The sequence below is a fragment of the Neovison vison genome, chromosome 2 (genome assembly GCF_020171115.1).
Source record: "Neovison vison isolate M4711 chromosome 2, ASM_NN_V1, whole genome shotgun sequence".
NCBI lineage: Eukaryota > Metazoa > Chordata > Mammalia > Carnivora > Mustelidae > Neogale > Neogale vison.
Window position 1 is genome coordinate 118280243 of NC_058092.1, and position 19673 is coordinate 118299915.

General features: G+C 48.3%; 1 pseudogene; it reads left to right on the forward strand.

Annotated features, from left to right (window-relative positions):
• The first annotated feature begins 1447 nt into the window (after positions 1–1447).
• Positions 1448–1561, forward strand: LOC122901368 (annotated as a pseudogene).
• Positions 1562–19673: the final 18112 nt, after the last annotated feature.

Here is a 19673-nt window from a genome sequence, read left to right on the forward strand (position 1 = left end):
TTCTTAAATACTATTTTTTTTCATTCTTGCAGAAGTTCAGGAAAGTTCAGTATTGCCTAACACAACCAATACAAAGGATTCTTAACTTTTAGGATCCACAGAATCTGGTCTTTAACTGTCCTTGGAGTGGATGGCTTTTATTTAATGGTAGTGAAAAAGGTAACGTAAAGGATATTTCCTCTAAAGTATTATTAACCCTTAAAGTGCTTCCAAGATATCTGCAATTTAAAATATGATCTACTATTCCAAATGAGGCTGGAAGAGAAGTTTCAGTTGGTATGACTGTATTTTTTTTTAAGAGAAAAGACTTCTTTGGGGAAAGAAAAATCTCTCACCTTGCAGAAGAGATGAAATAGCTCATCTTCCTGCATACTCCCAAGTCATTGATACAGAAGCCTAAGAACCACAGGCACAACATTTTTTAATTATTTTTTTTATTTTTTAATTATTTTTTTATTTATTTTCAGCATAACAGTATTCATTATTTTTTTCACCACACCCAGTGTTCCATGCAATCCATGCCCTCTATAATACCCACAACCTGGTACCCCACCCTCCCACCCCCCCACCACTTCAAAGCCCTCAGATAGTTTTTCAAATTTCATAGTCTCTCATGGTTCACCTCCTCTTCCAATTTCCCCCAACTCTTCGACAAAACAGGAAAAAATATACAGTGTAAATTAAAACCACATTGAGATATCACCTTACACCAGTTAGAATGGCCAAAATTAACAAAACAGGAAACAACATGTGTTGGAGAGGATGTGGAGAAAGGGGAACCCTCTTCCACTGTTGGTGGGAATGCAAGTTGGTGCAGCCTCTTTGGAGAACAGTGTGGAGATTCCTCAAGAAATTAAAAATAGAGCTTCCCTACGACCCTGCAATTGCACTCCTGGGTATTTACCCCAAAGATACAGATGTCGTGAAAAGAAGGGCCATCTGTACCCCAATGTTTATAGCAGCAATGGCCACAGTCGCCAAACTATGGAAAGAACCAAGATGCCCTTCAACGGATGAATGGATAAGGAAGATGTGGTCCATATACACTATGGAGTATTATGCCTCCATCAGAAAGGATGAATATCCAACTTTTGTAGCAACATGGACGGGACTGGAAGAGATTATGCTGAGTGAAATCAGTCAAGCAGAGAGAGTCAATTATCATATGGTTTCACTCATTTGTGGAGCATAACCAATAGCATGGAGGACAAGGGGCGTTAGAGAGTAGTAGGGAATTTGGGTAAATTGGAAGGGGAGGTGAACCATGAGAGACTATGGACTCTGAAAAACAGTCTGAGGGGTTTGAAGTGGCGGGGGGGTGGGAGGTTGGGGTACCAGGTGGTGGGTATTATAGAGGGCACAGCTTGCATGGAGCACTGGGTGTGGTGAAAAAATAATGAATACTGTTTTTCTGAAAATAAATAAATTGGGAAAAAAAAAAAAGACAGTCTCTTCTCGGCCTTTTGGCTAAGATCAAGTGTAGTATCTGTTCTTATCAGTTTAATAAATGGTGCTAGGAAAACTGGACAGCTATATGTAGAAGAATGAAACTCGAACATTCTCTTACACCGTACACAAAGATAAACTCAGAATGTATAAAAGTCCTCAACGTGAGACAGTAATCCATCAGAATCCCAGAGGGGAACATAGGCAGTGATCTCTTCGATATCAGCTACAGCAAATTCTTTCAAGATATGTCTCCAAAGGCAAAGGAAACAAAAGCGAAAATAAACTTTTGGGATTTCATCAAAAACAACACTTTTTTTAAATCACAATTGACTCTAGATATGCTGAGATAACTCCAGGCTTCATAAGGTCTTCTCAAATCCAACTCTTCTTAGATTATGCTATGCACATAAGGAGATGTTTTTGTTCCAGTCAGCTGTGTCAATAGGAAACTGCTGGAGTCTCTTCTACCATTTCCCAGGAAGGGAGCTACGGTATGGATAACTGAACAATCAGCATTGCAGACCTCTGCACAGGATACTTCTATGTAATGTCTGCTTATGGCAGTTCACTTTCATGGATCGGTATTCAGGAAACCTGAATATCTGGGTTCCATTCAGAAGACAAAGTCTTCAGGCCTTCTTTTCCAAAGTAAACGATGGTAGTTTATGAAGCTAAGTCATTTAGGTAATCTTAGGGAAAAGAAACAACTAAGAATAACAGTGATGAATTTTATTTTTCTTTATTTGATATGTAACAAATAATGTATAAAGTTTTGATGAAAGTCCAAATATTTCCTGGTAATTTCACAGTGCAGGATTGAAGTAAACAAAAATAATTTGTAAAGTGTCTCCTGGAAGAATGGGAGCTAATTTTTTTTAATTATAGCTAAAACTATTCTTATTAACTTAAGCAACAACAATAATAATATTGAAGAAAGCTTTTACAACTTTGTGACCAAAGATTACAAGTTGGACTTTGAATATACATGACTCATAGGAACATGGGATAAAAATGATGCCTTTCCATCCCAAGTGATGCTCAACTTCAAAGCTAAAAGATACTTTATATTTTAGATGGAAAGATGAAAGGGCTGTGCAGGAGCTTTGTTACCACCTCAGGGAACGGATTCTCAAAGGTAATGGAGAAATAAGTCTGAAGCATTCCCTATGAGCAAACTGATATTGTTTCTGGATTCAATATAGTGAATGGACTTTGTGCAGAGAGTGGAGAAATCAGAAAGTCACTCTAGCATGTGTTGTGCCTGAGTTTTGGTGTCCGAGAGACCACAAAGGAGCCAAGCACTGATGCAATTACCCGAGGGTTTTTTTTGACAAGCTTAAGCTTGGACCCAAGTATACCCGGCAGAGCAGAGTAGGGACTTGGACCCCGAGCTTAGTTAAGGGAGGGGTATGTATGTGTTCATGTTACTAAAGCAGGGTGAAATTCCTGGAACCAAAGCAGGGTGGGAGTGTCTGGAACCAAAGCAGGGTGGGTTTTCCTGTAACTAAAACATGATGGGGGTTCCTAACGCAGGCTGGGGGATGTTCAGCTCTTGGGCACAGGGGTCTGAGATGGCTGCCAGAGCTAAGATGGCTGTACTTATGCTAAGGCTAAACATGAGGTGGGATGTCCTGGAATTTCTCAGCCTCCACACAGGGAGGCCTGTCTCTTAGAGAGTTAGATTTCTCTGATTATTTTCTAAAAATTTATTTATTAATTGACAGAGAATGTGAGAGAGCATAAGCAAGGGGAGCAGCAGAAGGAGAGGGAGAAGCAGGCTCCCTGCTGAGCACAGAGCCCCATGCGGTTCTTGATCCCAGGACCTGGTATCATGGCCTGAAAAGATACTAAACCATTTGAGCCACCCAGGTGCCCCCATATCTCTAATTCTTATGTTATGCCTTCTTCAGGAATATTAAGAGAAACTTAGTGGACTTTATCAAATGCTATGTGTGTATAAATGCTGTTATTTTAAAAAGAATAGGTTCTTGGTAGAAATTATTTAGCAAAGTAGGAAGAACATCAAGTTTGATGGGATCAAGTGAAGGGATTGCCTAGGTGTGAGCTCCATCTCTGCCAGATTCTGTCCAGAGTGACTTTGACAAAATCAACTCCTTCCTCCTCTCCTCTTAGGTTTATCTCACTTGTTGGGAAAAAAAAAAAGTCCATACTACATTTTACATAGCTTGTTGTAGGAACAAAATGAAACACTACAGGTGAGTCATAAATGGTGAGAAGTTAAGCTTCAGGGCGAGGGCACGGCAGGCACACACTGCAGAGTTGAATCGAGATCTCGTGCATCTGAAGACAGGGCGAGGATCAGACCATCGCTCAGGTTGGAGTTTCTGTCCCTGATGTCCCCTTCATGAAGCGGAGGGAGGGGGCAGATCACGGGGCCATGGAGGTTTTCCCACGATGGTAGTTGTGAGATGCTCCAAACCGCAAAGATTCTTCTGCGGTACCATTGAGATCTGTTGACTGGTTCCAGGACTTCCCATATGAAACAATTCCGAGCAGGGATCTAAGGATGGATGGCTGGGCAGCCCGCCTCTCATTCCAATTGTCTCCTAGCGACAAGACAGGTTAGATCTGCTGGATCTGGGGGAGCAACCGAGGGGACTGAGTTGAAATGGACTCCCCTGTGGATGAGTCCTAATGTGGGTTTGTGTCCATGGAGGCCCTGGAATGAGGCAGTGGCACCGGGGCACTGAAGGGTTCTCCTAACCAGAGGCTTTGATACAGCTCCAACATGCAAGTTTCGCATGTGGAGACGAGATTGGTTCTGATGGATGCCACAAGAAACCGCCAAATGCTGGTATTGGAATCTAGGTCTCTGAGGAGAGATGCCTGGAAACCAAAGCAATGGATCTTATAGGGCCCTAGGGGCAAGTCATTCCAATTTACTTCTGGGGACATCTGTCTATGGGTCTGAGTGCAGGTGGGTGCTCAGAAGGGCTCAGATTGCCCCTGTTTGTCCTGGTCAGCCAACACTATTGGGATGGCCTCAGGGACTTTGGAGGTTTATTCTATTTGTAGGGCTTAGGCCAATGGAATGGGCAGAATTCTCTTGGATAGGGCAGGTACAGTCCTCAGATTTGGCTCCAGGGGCCTGAGCCTGTAGGGTGTGTGGGCAAGGGCTGTGAGGACAGTTCTCTGAAAACACAAACTCGGCTTCGGTTTTGGGTTGTAGGAATGGCAGGAATGATCTACAGACTGTGAGGAGAACTCTTCGGGATATGAACAAAGGGCGAGTGTGAGGCAATTGCTCAGGCTTTAGTCTCTGGATATTGTGTCACCTTGCATTGGGGTGGTGGTCCTGGGGCCCTGAAGAACTCTCCTAAAAGGATATTTTGAGACAGTGCCAAAGAGCAAGTTTCCCATGTGGAGACGAGATTTGTTCTGATTGGTGCCTCAGGGAACCCCCATATGCTGATATTGGAAACCAGGCCTCTGAGAAGAGATACCTGGAAACCAAAGCAGTGGATCCGAATAGGACCTAGGGGTCTGTCCATTCAATCTTCTTCTCTGGGGACATCCATCTACGGTATGAGTGGAGGTAGATGCTCAGCTGGTGTCAGACCATCCCTGTATGTCAGGGTGGCCTACACTATTGGGATGGTCTCAGGGACTTTGGAGGTTTCTCCTAATTTGTACGATTGTGGACAATGGAATGGGCAGAATTCCCGTGGAGTGGGCAGGTACAATCCTGATGTGTGGCTTCAGGTGACCCAGCCTGGAGGTAGTGTGGGCCAGGACTCTGGGGACAGAAGTCGGAAAACACAAATTCAGCTTAGGTTTGGAAACGTAGGTATGGCAGGCCCAATCTACAGACTGTGGGGAGAACTCTTCGGAATATGAACAAAGGGCGAGTGTGAGGTGTTTGCTCAGGATTTGTCTCTGGATTTTGTGTGCACGATGGCCATGGAATGTTGGGGAGGCCTCGTGGGCCATGGAAGAGTCTTCCTCTCTGTGGATTTGGACCAATCCCAAGAGTTTTAGGTCAATCTGTGAAATGGGAGGAGTCCTTTCTGTTTTGTTACCTCAGGTGTCCCACCAAAAGAGGGATTCCAGAACACAGCCCTGGGGAAGGGCGACTGGAAAACCAGAAATCTGATTAAACATTGGGGCCTATGGACATGGAAAGCCCATGATGACGTCTAACAGTCCAGCCAGTGAGAGGACGTACTAGAAGATAGGACTCACGCTGATGGACACAATGCATGTTTATGCCCTCACAGCATTCAAGCATGGGTGGGGCCTCATGGTGAATGCTGGTTACTCCTACACTGAATGTTGGACAACATACCAACCACAAGGTTTCTTGCCATGGCGAAGGAGGAGTTCTGATTTCTGCATCACATTCACCCCTTCGCAGGATGTGGAGTTAAGGTCTGAGTTCTGAAGACTGAAAACCTTGGTTGGGAAGAGATGACAAGCTAAGGCCATGGCAGGTCTGTTGTGCTCATTGTGGGGTCAGCTGTCTGGGTGTTGGTCAGGAGGTCCGTGCTCAGGCTGTGTCAGACAGTGCATTAGTGCCCAGGTTAGACTATATAATTTGGGTACAGTTGAGTGCCGTGTAGGTTTATCCTCATATGGGGTGTCTGGGAAGCTCCATAGGACAACATTTTTCTTCTGGAGGGCAGAATGCTGCACTGTGGGTCCAGAATTGCCAAACTTGAGGGCTTGGGGGACAGGAGTGTGAGGACGGAAGTCTGAGAACACAAGCTAAACTTAGGTTTCACGGCGAGGGCAAGGCAGACACACTCTGCAGAGCTGAATCTAGATCTTGTGCATCTGGAGTCAGGGCAAGGATCAGACGAAGGCTCAGGTTGGAGTTTCTCTCCATGATGGCCCCTTCATGAAGGGGGGGCATAAAAGCCATTGAGATTTTCCCACGTTAGGAGTTGTGAGGTGCTTCAGCACGCAGGGATTCCTTCTGCAGGATTTTGAGACCTGTTGCACGGCTCCAGGACGTCCATAGGGAATGATGCCAGAGCAGGGTTCTAAGGATGGATGCCTGGACAGCCCACCTTGCATTCCAATTGTCTCTTAACGTCAAGACAGATTCGATCTGCTGGCTCTGGAGGAGCAACCGAGGGGGCTGAGTCTTAATGGGCTCTTCTTCAGATGGGTTTTAATGTGGGTTTGTGTCCATGGAGAACTTGGAATGGGGCGGTGGCACTGGGACCCTGAAGGATTCTCCTTACTGGAGGTTTTGAGACAACTCCAAAGAGCAAGTTTCCCATGTGGGGACAAGATGTGTTCTGATTGGTGCCTCAGGAAACCCCCATATCTTGGTATTATAAACCAGGCCTCTGAGGAGAGATACCTATAAACCAAAGCAATGGATCCGATTAGGGCCTAGGGGCCTGTCCGTTTCAATCTTCTTCTCTGGCCACATCTGTCTATGGTATGAGTGGAAGTAGTTGCTCAGCTGGTGTCAGACCGTACATGTTTGTCTGGTAGGCCTACACTATTGGAATGGTCTTGGGGACTTTGGAGGTTTCTCCTAATTTGTATGACTGTGGACAATGGAATGGGCAGAATTCTCATGGAGTGGGCAGACACAGTCCTGATGTGTGGCTCCAGGTTCCCCAGCCTGGAGGATGTGTGGGCTAGGACTGTGGGGACAGAAGTCAGAAAATACAAACTCAGCTTAGGATTGGGGACGTAGGTATGGCAGGCCCGATCGATAGACCTTGGGGAGTACTCTTCGGGATATGAAGAAAGGGCCAGTGTGAGGTGCTTGCTCAGGCTTTTGTCTCTGGATTTTGTGTGGGTGATGGCCGTGGAATGTCGGGGAGGACTCATGGGCCATGGACGAGTCTTCCTCTCTGTGGATTTGGCTCGAACCCAAGAGTTTTGGGTCAATCTGTGGGATGGGAGGAATCCCTTCTGTTTTGTTACCTCAGGTGTCCCACCAAAAGAGGGATTCCAGAGCACAGCCCTGGGGAAGGGTGATTGGACAACCAGAAATCTGGTTAAAAATTGGCGTCTAGGAGTATGGCAAGCACATTATTATGTCTAATAGTCCAGCCACTATGAGGACTTACTAGAGGACAGGACTCATGCTGAGGGTCACAATGCGTGTTTATGCTATATCAGCACTCAAGCATGGGCGGGGCCTTATGGTGAACGCTGGTTTCTCCTACAATGAACATTGGACAACATGCCAACCACAAGGTTTCTTGCCATGGGGAAGGAGGAGTTCTGATTTCTGCATCACTTCACCCCTTGGCAGGGTTTGGAGTTAAGGTCTAAGTTCTGAAGCCTGAAAGCTAGGTTGGGAAGTGATGATGAGCTAAGGCCATGGCGGGTCCAATGTGCTCAGGGTTTGGTCAGCTGTCTGGGTGTTGGTCAGGAGGTGCGGGCTCAGGCTGTGTCAGACAGTGTATTAGTGCTCAGGTTAGACCATATAATTAGGGTACAGTAGAGTGCCGTGTAGGTCTATCCTCATTTGGGCTGTCTGGGAACCTCCATAGGGCAACATTTTTTTTTTCTGGAGGGCAGGCAGAGTGCTGCATTGTGGGTCTGGTATTGCCAAACTTGAGGGCTGGGGGCCAGGAGTGTGAGGAAGGAAGTCTGGGAACACAAGTTAGACATAGGTTTCAGGGCTTGGACAAGGCCGGCACACTCTGCAGAGCTGAATCGAGATCTCGTGCATCTGAAGTCAGGATGAGGATCAGACGTTGGCTCAGGTTGGAGTTCCTGTCCATGATTTCCCCTTCATAAAGGGGTGATGGGCATCACAAAGCCATCGAGGTTTTCCCTCGTTGGGAGTTGTGAGATGCTCTAAAACACAAGGACTCCTTCTGCAGGATATTTGAGACCTGTTGGATGACTCCAGGATGTGCCATACAGAAGGACGCCAGAGCAGGGTTCTAAGGATGGATGCCTGGGCAGCCCGCCTTGCATTCCAATTGTCTCCTAACGACAAGACAGGTTCGATATGCTGGCTCTGGGGGAGCAACTGTGGGGGCTGAGTTGAAATGGAATCTCCTGCGGTGGGGTCCTAGTGTGGGTTTGTGTCCATGGAGACCTTGGAATGGGGTGGTGGCCCCGGCACCCTGAAGATTCTCCTAAACAGAGGTTTTGAGGCAGCTCCAAGGAGCAAGTTTCCCATGTGGAGACAAGATTTGTTCTGGTTGGTGCCACAGGGAACCCCCATATGCTGATATTGGAAACCAGGCCTCTGAGGAGAGATATCTGGAAACAAAAAGGAGAGGATCCGAATAGGACCAATGGGTCTGTCCAGATCAATGTTCTTCTTTGGTGACATCCATCTAAGGTATGAGTGGAGGTAGATGCTCAGCTGGTGTCAGACCACCCCTGTTTGTCCAGGTGAACTACACTATTGGGATGGCCTCGGGGACTTTGGAGGATTCTCCTAATTTGTACGATTGTGAACAATGGAATGGGCAGATTTCCAGTGGAGTGGGCAGGAACAGTCTTGATGTGCGGATCCAGGTGCCCCAGCCCGGAGGTTGTGTGGGCCTGGACTGTGGGGACAGAAGTAAGAAAACACAAACTCATCTTAGGTTTGGGGACGTAGGTATGGCAGGCCCGATCTACAGACCATGGGGAGGATTCTTCGGGATATGAAGAATGGGCAAGTGTGAGGCGCTTGCTCAGGTTTTGTCTCTTGATTTTGAGTGGATGATTTCCATGGAATGTCGGGGAGGCCTCTTGGGCCATGGTTAGTCTTCGTCTCTGTGGATTTTGCCCCATCCCAAGAGTTTTAGGTCAATCTGTAGGATGGGAGGAGTCCAATCTGTTTTGTTACCTCAGGTGTCCCACCAAAAGAGGGATTCCAGAGCACAGCCCTGGGGAAGGGCGACTGGACAACCAGAAATCTGGTTAAAAATTGGGGCCTACGGGCATGGACAACCCATTATGACGTCTAATAGCCCAGCCACTGAGAGGATGTACTAGAGGATATGACTCACGCTGATGGACACAATTCATGTATATGCCCTCGCAGCACTCAAGCATCGGTGGGGCCTCATGGTGAACACTGGTTTCTCCTACACTGAATGTTGGACAACATGTCAACCACAAGGTTTCTTGCCATGGGAAGGAGAAGTTCTGATTTCTGCATCACATTCACCCCTTGGCAGGATTTGGAGTTAAGGTCTGAGTTCTAAAGACTGAAAAGCTAGGTTGGGAAGAGATGATGAGCTAAGGCCATGGCGCATCTGATGTGCTCATTGTGGGGTCAGCTGTCTGGGTGTTGGTTAGGAGGTCCGTGCTCAGGCTGTGTCAGACAGTGCATTAGTGCCCAGGTTAGACTACATAATTTGGGTACAGTTGAATTCCGTGTATGTTTATCCTCATTTGGGGTGTCTGGGAAGCTCCATAGTGCAACATTTTTCTTCTGGAGGGCAGAATGCTGCATTGTGGGTCCAGAATTGCCAAACTTGAGGGCTTGGGAAAGGAATGTGAGAACATCGTCTGAGAACACAAGCTAGACTTAGGATTCACGCTGAGGGCAAGGCAGGCACACTCTAGAGCTGAATCTAGATCTCGTGCATCTGGAGTCAGGGCAAGGATCAGACAAAGGCTCAGGTTGGAGTTTCTCTCCATGATGGCCCCTTCATGAAGGGGGTACATCAAAAAGCCATCGAGATTTTCCCACGTTTGGAGTTGTGAGATGCTCCAAAATGCATGGATTCCTTCTGCAGGACATTTGAGAACTGTTGCATGGCTCTAGGACATTCCATAGGGAACAACGCGAGAGCAGGGTTCTAAGTATGGATGCCTGGAGAGCCAGCTTCTTATTCCAATTGTCTCCTAACGACAAGACAGGTTTGATCTGCTGGCTCTGGGGAAGCAATCGAGGGAGCTGAGTTGAAATGGACTCTTTTCCAGATGGGTCCTAATGTGGGTTTGTGTCCATGGGGACCTCGGAATGGGGTGGTGGCACTGGGGCCCTGAAGGATTCTCCTAACCGGAGGTTTTGAGACAGCTCCAAAGAGCAAGTTTACCATGTGGGGACAAGATTTGTTCTGATTGGTGCCTCAGGTAACCCTCTTAGCCTGGTATTGGAAACCAGGCCTTCAAGGAGAGATACCTGGAAACCAAAGCAATAGATCTGATTAGGGCCTAGGGGCCTAAATGGTTCAATCTTTCTCTCTGGTGACATCAATCTGTGGTATGAGTGGAAGTAGTTTCTCAGCTGGTGTCAGACCGCACATGTTTGTCCGGGCAACCTACACTATTGGGATGGCCTCGGGGACTTTGGAGGTTTCTCCTAATTTGTACGATTGTGGACAATGGAATGGGCAGAATTCCCATGGAGTGGTCAGGCACAGTCCTGATGTGTGGCTCCAGGGGCCCCAGCCCTGAGGTTGTGTGGGCCCGGATATTGGGGACAGAAGTCTGAAAAAACAAACTCAGCTTTTGTTTGGTGACGTAGGTATGGCAGGCCCGATCTACAGACCGTTTGTAGAACTCTTCGGGATATGTAGAAAGGGCGAGTGTGAGGCGTTTGCTCAGGCTTTTTTCTTTGTATTTTGTGTGGAATATGGCCGTGGAATGTCGGGGAGGCCTCATGGGCCATGGCCGAGTCTTCCTCTCTGTGAATTTGGCCCTATCCCAAGAGTTTTGGATCAATCTGTGAGATGGGAGGAGTGTCCCACCAAAAGATGGATTCCAAAGCAGAGCCATGGGGAGGGGCGAATGGACCATCTAATCTATGGTTAAAAATTGGGGCCTAGGGGCATGGTAAGCCCAATATGCCTTCTCTTGAAGTCTGGAAACACAAATTTGGGTTAGCGACTTTGTGGTGATGTGTTCGCAATCCCAATGTGTAGACCTGGAGTGCAGCTCGTCAGGAACTTTAATTAGGGTGTCTGGAAGGCAGTAGCACAGGCTTTTCTCTCTGGATTGTGTGTCCAGGATGGCCTCGGAATGCAGCTTTTGTCTCATGGATCCATGGAGACTTTTCCTCTCTAAGGATCCTGACGTCTCTCCATCATTTGGTGTCTTTTTCAGGAAGGGGAGAGTGATGTTTTCCATCTGAGGGTTGCCCCAAAACAGAGATTATAGAGACGGGCTCTGGATCTGGGAGCCAAGAAATTCCCACCAATGGTTAGGATTTGGGCCTAGGGGCGTACCAGGACTGCAATGTGGGATCCTGGTGGTGCAATAGAGAGGGCTTGTTTGAAAACATGCTCAGACTGAGGGTCACAATCACTGTTTGTTTCCAGGGCAACCTTCAGGAGTGCAAAGGGTTTCATTGCCCATGCAGCTGGCTCCCTCTCTGAGGGTTGGACACCCATCCCAACAGCTAGGTTTCCTGCAAGTGGAAGGAGCAGTTCTTTATTGGGCTTCAGGTTCCCCCATTGGAAGGGATTCCAGCAAAGGTCTGGAGACATATGACCGAATACCAACGATGGGTAGTGAGGACAGACTGGACCATGGCCAGTTTCACATGCTGGATATGGGCCCTCTCTCTGGGTGGCTGACACAAGGTTGTGGCTCAGACTCTGTCAGACACAGCACTAGTGGCCAGAGCAACCTAAAATTCGGGGATCTGTGAGGGCCGAGCAGATGATCCTCATGTGGGTTTTTGGGAAGTCTTACCAGGCACCACTTCTTTCTATGGGGAAGGCAGAATGCTGTGTTGTGGCTCCAGAATTCCCTATCAAGTGGGCTTCAGGACCAGTAGGGTGAGGATGGAAATGTAAACACAAGTTAGGGTTAAATTCAGTTCAAAGCAGAAGAAAGTTTCAATGTGCAGCAACTCATTCGAAACATCCAGCCCCTGAGTAAGGGCAGATGAAATATGTTTGCTCACAATGGAGTTTGAGTCTATGATGAACAACAAATGGAGAGGTGGTGTCAAGAGGCCATGGAGGATTTCCCATCTGAGACTTGTGAGATGCTCCAAATATCAAGGTTTCCTTCTACTGGACAGGTGGAGTCTGGCTTGTTTGCTCTGGGTCCCCCATGTTGAATTTTTGGTAGCAGAGCACTTCCACATGGATGCCTAGAAAGCACAAGTGCAATGACCATTGCAGCTGACGAACATGACAGGTTCGTACTAGTGGCTCTGGGGCCAAGTGCCAAGGCCTTGAGTTGACATGGAATTCCTTGCAGTTGCATCCTAATGCTGGTTTGTTACCAGGGAGGTCTTAGAATGTGCTGGGGATTAAGGGGCCATGAAGGAATCTCCTACCCTGAGGGTTTGGCACAGGTCGAAGAGCACAGTTTTCTTCTTGGGACAGGAGATGTTCTCTTGTGTGTCTCAGGGTCCACTTGTTGTATCTTAACTTGGTATTCCAGAACAGGCCTCTGAGGACAGATGTCTGAAACCTAATCTAGGGTTCCATTGATATCCTAGGTGCATGTCAGTTTCAATTTTTTGTCTCAGGACCATTGACTTGGGTGTCTGCCTGGATGTAGGTGATCAAGGTGTTTCAGACTGCACATTTTTGTCCAGAGCGGCTTCCAATATTGGGGTGGGCTCAGGGGTCTTGCAGGTTTCCCCTAATCTGGAGGGTTTGGGCAACTGTGATGGGAAAGTTTCCTTGGGGATGGCAGATACAGTCCTGTGGTGTGGCTCCAGTGACCCCGTCCTGGAGGGCATGTGAGCCATGGGTTTGGGAGAAAACTCTGCAAACGAAAACTCGGGTTAGGCTTAGTCGCTCAGTGATCGCAGGCCCAATTCATTGACCTGCAGGGCAGCTCCTCAGGAACTGTAATTAGGGTGACTCGATGGCGGTAGCAGAGGCTTTTCTATCTGCATTGTGTGTCCAGGATGGCCTCGGAATGCAGGTGTGGTCTCATGGGTCTATGGGTGATTTTTTTTTTTCTCTCTAAGGATTCTGGTGGCTCCCAATTGTATGGTGACTTTTCGGGGAAGGAAAGAGTGCTGTTTTCCATCTTGGGGTGCCACAAAACAGGGATTCCAGAAACGGGCTCTGGGTTTGGGGACCAAGAAATTCCCACCAAATGTTAAAATTTCAGCCTAGGGGCGTACCAGTCCTGCAATGCAGTATCCTGGTGGTGCAACTGAGAGGGCTTGTTTGAAAGCTTGCTCAGGCTGAGGGTCACAATGTCTATTTGTTCTTAGGGTGCCCCTCAGGAGTGGGCATGGTCTCATTGCCCAAGCAGCTGGCTCCCTCTCGGAGGGTTGGACAACTATCCCAACAGCTAGGTTTCCTGCCATGGGGAAGTAGCAGTTTTCTATTGGGCTTCTTGTTCCACCATTGGAAGGGATTTCAGCAAAGCTCTGGGGACAGATGCCCGAATACCAAGGATGCGGAGAGAGGATGGATTGGGTCATGACCAGTCTCACATGCTGGATAAGAGCCCCGCTTTGTGGGTGGATGGCACGAGGCTCTGTCAAGCACAGCACTAGTGGCCAGGGAAGCCTATAAATCAGGGATCCTTGAGGGCCGAGCATATGATCCTCACGTGGGTTTTTTAGGCAGTCTCACCAGGCACCACTTCTTTTATGGGGAAGGCAGAATGCTTCGTTGTGGCTCCAGAATTCCCTATCAAGAGGGCTTGGGGACCAGTAGGGTGAGGAGGGAATTGTAAACAGTAGCTACGGTTAAATTCAGTTCAAAGCAGAAGGTAGTTCCAATGTACAGTGACTTATTCAAGATATCCAGCACCTGAGTAAGGGCAGATGTCAGATGTTGGATCACCCTGGAGTTTGTGTCTATGATGACCGACAAATGGAGGGGTGTCTTCAAGAGGCCATGGAGGATTACCCATGCTTAGGATTTTGAGATACTCCAAACAACAAGGTTTCCTTCTACCGGACAACGGGAGTCTGGTTTGTTTGCTCCAGAGTCCCCCATGTGGAAAGTTTGGGTAGCAGAGCTCTCCCACATGGATGTCTATAAAGCATACGTCCAATGAACATTGCAAATTATGAACATGACAGGTTATTTCTGGTAGCTCTGGGGCCAAGTGACAAGGCCTTGAGTTGACATGGAATCTCTTGCAGATGGGTCCCAATTCTGGTTTGTTACCATGTAGATCACAGAATGTACTGGTGGCTATGATGACTTGCAGGATACTCTTACCCTGAGGGTTTGACACAGGTCAAAGAGCATAGTTTCCTTCTTGAGACAGGAGATGTTCTGTTGGGTGGGCCAGGGTCCACATATTGTATCCTTACTTGGTATTCCAGAATAGGCCTCTGAGGACAGATGCCTGAAACCTAATCTAGGGTGCCCAGGATGTCCTCGGGGCATGTCAGGTTCAATTTTCTGACTCAGGATCATTGACTTCGGTGTCTTCCTGGATGTAGGTGATCAGGGCATTTTAGAATTCATGTTTGCATCCAGAGCGGCTTCCTATATTGGGGTGGGATCAGAGGCTTTGGAGATTTCTCCTAATCTGTAGGGTTTAGGCAAATGTGATGTGCAAAGTTTCCTTGGGGATGGTAGGCACAGTCCTGTGGTGTGGCTCCAGAGACCCCATCCTGGAGGACATGTGAGGCACGGTTTTGGGAGAGAAGTCTGCAAACAAAACCTAGGTTTAGGTTTAGAAGCGCGGTGATCACAGTCCAATGCATCATCCTGAGGGCAGCTCTTTATGAACTGTAATTAGGGTGACTCAATGGCGGTAGCATAGCCTTTTCTATCGGCATTGTGTGTCCAGGATGGCCTCGGAATGCAGGTGTGGTCTCATGGGTCCATGGGTGATTTTCCTCTCTAAGGATCCTGGCGGATCCCCAAAGTTTGGTGGATTTTTCAGGGAAGGGAAGAGTGCTGTTTTCCTTCTTAGGTGTCCCCAACAACAGGGACACCAGAGACGAGTTCTGCATCTGGGCGCCAAGAAATTACCACCAATGGTTAGGATTTGTACCTAGACTCGTACCAGGCCTGCAGTGCAGGGTCCTGGTGGTGCAATAAAGAGGGTTGGTTTGAAAACATGCTCAGGCTGAGAGTCACAATCCCTGTTTGTTCCCAGGACACCATTCAGGAATGGGAATGATCTCATTGCCCATGCAGCTGGCTCCCTCTCTGAAGGTTGGACTCCTATCCCAACAGCTAGGTTTCCTGCCATGGCGAAGGAGCAGTTCTCTATTGGGCTTCAGGTTCCCCCATTGGAAGGGATTCCAGAAATGTCTGGAGACAGATGCCTGAATACCAAGGATGGGTAGTGAGGATGGACTGGGCCATGGCCAGTTTCACATACTGTATAAGGACCCTGCTCTCTGGGTGGTTGACTTGAGGTCGGGGCTCAGGCCCTGTCAGACACAGCATTAGTGGCCAGAGCAGCTTATAAATCGGGGATCCTTTGGGCTGAGCAGATGATCCTCATGTGGGTTCTTTGGGAAGTCTTACCAGACACTTCTTCTTTCTATGGGGAAGGCAGAATGCTGCGTTGTGGCTCCAGAATTCCCTATTAAGAGGGCTTCAGGACCAGTAGGGTGAGGATGGAATTGTAAACACAAGCTAGGTTTAAATTCAGTTCAAAGCAGAAGGCAGTTCAAATGTACAGTGACTCATTCAAGACATCCAGCACCTGAGTAAGGGCAGATGAAAGATGTTTGCTCACACTGGGGTTTGTGTCTATCATGACTGACGTATGGAGAGGTGGCATCAACAGGCCATGGAGGATTTCCCATCTGAGGCTTGTGAGATGCTCCAAATATCAAGACTTCCTTCTGCTGGACAGGTAGAGTCTGGTTTGCGTGCTTCAGGGTCCCCCAAGTGGAACTTCTTGGTAGCAGAGCCCTTCTGCATGGATGCCTGGAATGAACAAGTGCAATGACCATTGCACCTGACGAACATGACAGGCTTGTATTGGTGGCTCTTGGGCCAAGTGCCAAGACCTTGACTTGACATGGAATCTCTTACTGATGGGTCCCAATACTGGTTTGTTACCCGGTAGGTCTTAGAATGTGCTGGGGACTAAGGGGCCATGAGGGATTCTCCTACCCTATGGGTTTGACACAGGTCTAAGTGCACAGTTTCCTTCTTGGGACAGGAGATGTTCTCTTGTGTGGCTCAGGGGCCACATGTTGTATCCTAACTTGGCATACCAGAAGAGGCCTCTGCGATCAGATGCTGGAAACATAATCTAGGGTTCCTATGATGTCCTAGGCTCATGTCAGGTTCAATTTTCTGATGCAGGACCATTGACTTGGGTGTCTACCTAGATGTAGGTCATCAGGGTGTTTCAGACTGTGCATTTGCATCCAGAGCAGCTTTCAATATTGGGGTGGGATCAGGGGCCTTGGAGGTTTCTCCTAATCTGGAGGGTTTGGGCAAATGTGTTGGGCAAAGTTTCCTTGGGGATGGCAGGCACAGTCCTGTGGTGTGGCTCCAGAGACCCCATCCTGGAAGGCATGTGATACATGTTTTTGGAGAGAAGACTGCAAATAAAAATTTGGGTTAATGTTTTTTTGTGAGGTGATTTGCAGGCCCAATCCGTAAACGTGGAGGGCAGCTCATCAGGAGCTGTAATTAGGGTGATTGGAAGTCGGTAGCACAGGCTTTTCTATCTGGATTGTGTGCCCAGGATGGGCTCAGAATTTAGGTGTGGTAGAATGGGTCCATGGGAGACTTTTCCTCTTTAACGATCCTGGCAGCTCCCCATAGTTAGGTGGCTTTTTCTAGGAACAGAAGAGTGATGTTTTCCATCTCAGGGGTGCCCCAAACAGGGATTCCAGGGACGGACTCTAAGTCTGGGTGCCTGGAAAATCCAACCAAGTGTTAGGATTTGGGCCTAGGGGCATACAAGGCTTGAAATGCGGGATCCTGGTTGTGACACTGAGAGGGATTCTTTGAAAGCATGCTAAGGCTGAGGGTCACCATGCCTGTCTGTGCCCAGGGAGGCCCCTAGGAGAGGATGTTGGCTCATTGGCCATGGATCTGGTTCCCACGCTGAGGGTTGGACACCCATCCCAACAGCCAGGTTTCCTGCCATGGGAAGGAGGAGTTTTCTATTGTGCTTCAGGTTCCCCCAATGGCAGGGATTCCAGCAAAGTTCTGGGGACAGATGCCGGAATACCAAGGATTTGTAGAGATGATGGAGTAGGGCCATGGTCGGCCCAACATGCTAGATATAGGTTCCGCTCTCTGAGTGGCTGACACTAGGTTGGGTCGCAGGCTCTTTCAGACACAGCACTAGTGGCCAGGACAGCCTATAAATCGGAGTTCCCTCGAGGGCCGAGCAGATTGATCCTCATGTGGGGATTCTGGGCAGACTCACCAGGCACTTCTTATTTCTATGGGGAAGGCAGAATGCTGCGTTTAGGCTCTAGAATTCCTTATCAAGAGACCTTGGGGACAAGTAGGGTGAAGAAGGAATTGTAAACACTAGTTAGGGTTCAATTCATTGACAAGGGAATGGCAGTTCCAGTGTACAGCGACTGATTGAATATCCAGCACCTGAGGAAAGACGGATGTCAGATATTTGCTCACACTGGAGTTTGTGTCTATTATGACCGACAAATGGAGGGGTGGCGTCAAGAGGCCATGGAGGATTTCCCACGCTGAGGCTTGTGAGATGCTCCAAACAGCAAGGTTTCTTACCACTCGACAGGTGGAGTCTGGTTTGTTTGCTCAAGGGTTCCCCATGTGGAAAGTTCAGGAAGCAAAGCTCTCCCACATGGATGCCTGGAAAGTACACCTCCACTGACGATTGCAGGTGAGGAACATGGCAGGTTCTGTCTGGTCGCTGTGGGGCAAAGTACGAAGGCCTTGATTTGACATGGAATCTCTTGCAGATGGGCCACAATGCATGTTTGTTTCCAGGGATATCTTAGAATGTGATGGTGCCTTAAGTTACGTGCAAGATTCTCCTACACTGAGGGTTTGGCACAGGTCGAAGAGCACGGTTTCCTTTTGGGGACAGGGGATTTTCTGTTGTGTGGCTCAGGGAACACATTTTGCATCATAAGTAGGTATTCAGAACAGGCCCCTGAGGGCAGGTGCCTGAAAGCACAATCTAGGGTTCAATGAGGTCCTAGGGGCATGTCAGGTTTAATCTTCAGACTCAGGACCCTTGACTTGGCTATCTGCCTGGATGGAGGTGTTCAGGTTGTTTCAGACTGCACATTTGCGTCCAGAGATGCCACCAGTATTGGGGTGGGCTCAGGTGCCTTTCAGTTTCCTCCTAATCTGTAGGGGTTGGAAAACTGTGATGGGTACATTTTCCCTGGAGGTGGCAGGCACAGTTCTGTGGTGTGGCTCCAGAGACCCCATCCTGGAGGGCATGTGAGCCATGGTTTTGGAGAGAAGTCTCCAAACACAAATTTCGGTTCGGGTAAGTCGCAAGGAGATCGCACGCGAATGCATAGACCTGGAGGGCAGCACATCAGGAAATGTAATTAGGGTGACTGGAAGGTGGTAGCATAGGCTTTTCTATCTGGACTGTGTGTACAGAATGGCCTCGGAATGCAGGTGTAGACTCATGCATCCATGGGAGACTTTTCCTCTCTATGGATCCTGGCAGCTCCCCATAGTTTGGTAACTTTTGGGGGAAGGTTAGATTGCTGTTTTCCCTCTTAGAGGTGCCCCAAGACAGGGATTCCAGAGATGGGCTCTGGTTTTGGGCACCTGTAAAATCCAACCGAGGTTTAGGATTTGGGCCTAGGGGCATATGAGGCCTACAATGCGGAACCATGGTGGTACAACTGAGAGGGATTGTTTGAAAGCATGCTCAGGCTGAGGATCAAAATGCCTATTTGCGCCCAGGGCGGCCCTCAGGAGTGGGCGTGGTCTCATTGGTCTTGTAACTCGCTCCCCCTTTGAGGTTTGCACACACATCCCAACAGCCAAATGTCCTGCCTTGAGGAAGGAGGAGTTCTCTATTGTGCTTCAGATCCCCCATTGGCAGCAATTCCAGCAAAAGTCTGGGGACAGGTGCCTGAATACCAAGGATGGGTAGAGTTGATGATCTTGGGCCATGGCTGATCTCATATGCTGGATATGGGGCCCTCTCTCCAGGTGGCTGACACGAGTTCGGAGCTCAGGCTCTGTCAGACACAGCACTATTGGCCAGGGTAACCTGTATATCGAGGCAGCCTATAAATCCCTCGATGGCCGAGCAGATTGTTCCTCATTTGGTGTATCTGAGCAGACTCACCAGGCACTTCTTCTTTCTATGGGGAAGGTAGAATGCTGTAATTTGGCTTGATAATTCCCTGCCAAGAGGAATTTGGGTCCATGGGGGTGAGGATGGAATTATAAACCCAAGCTACAGTTAAATTCAGTGCCACGCAGAAGGCAGTTCTCGTGTGCAGCGGCTTA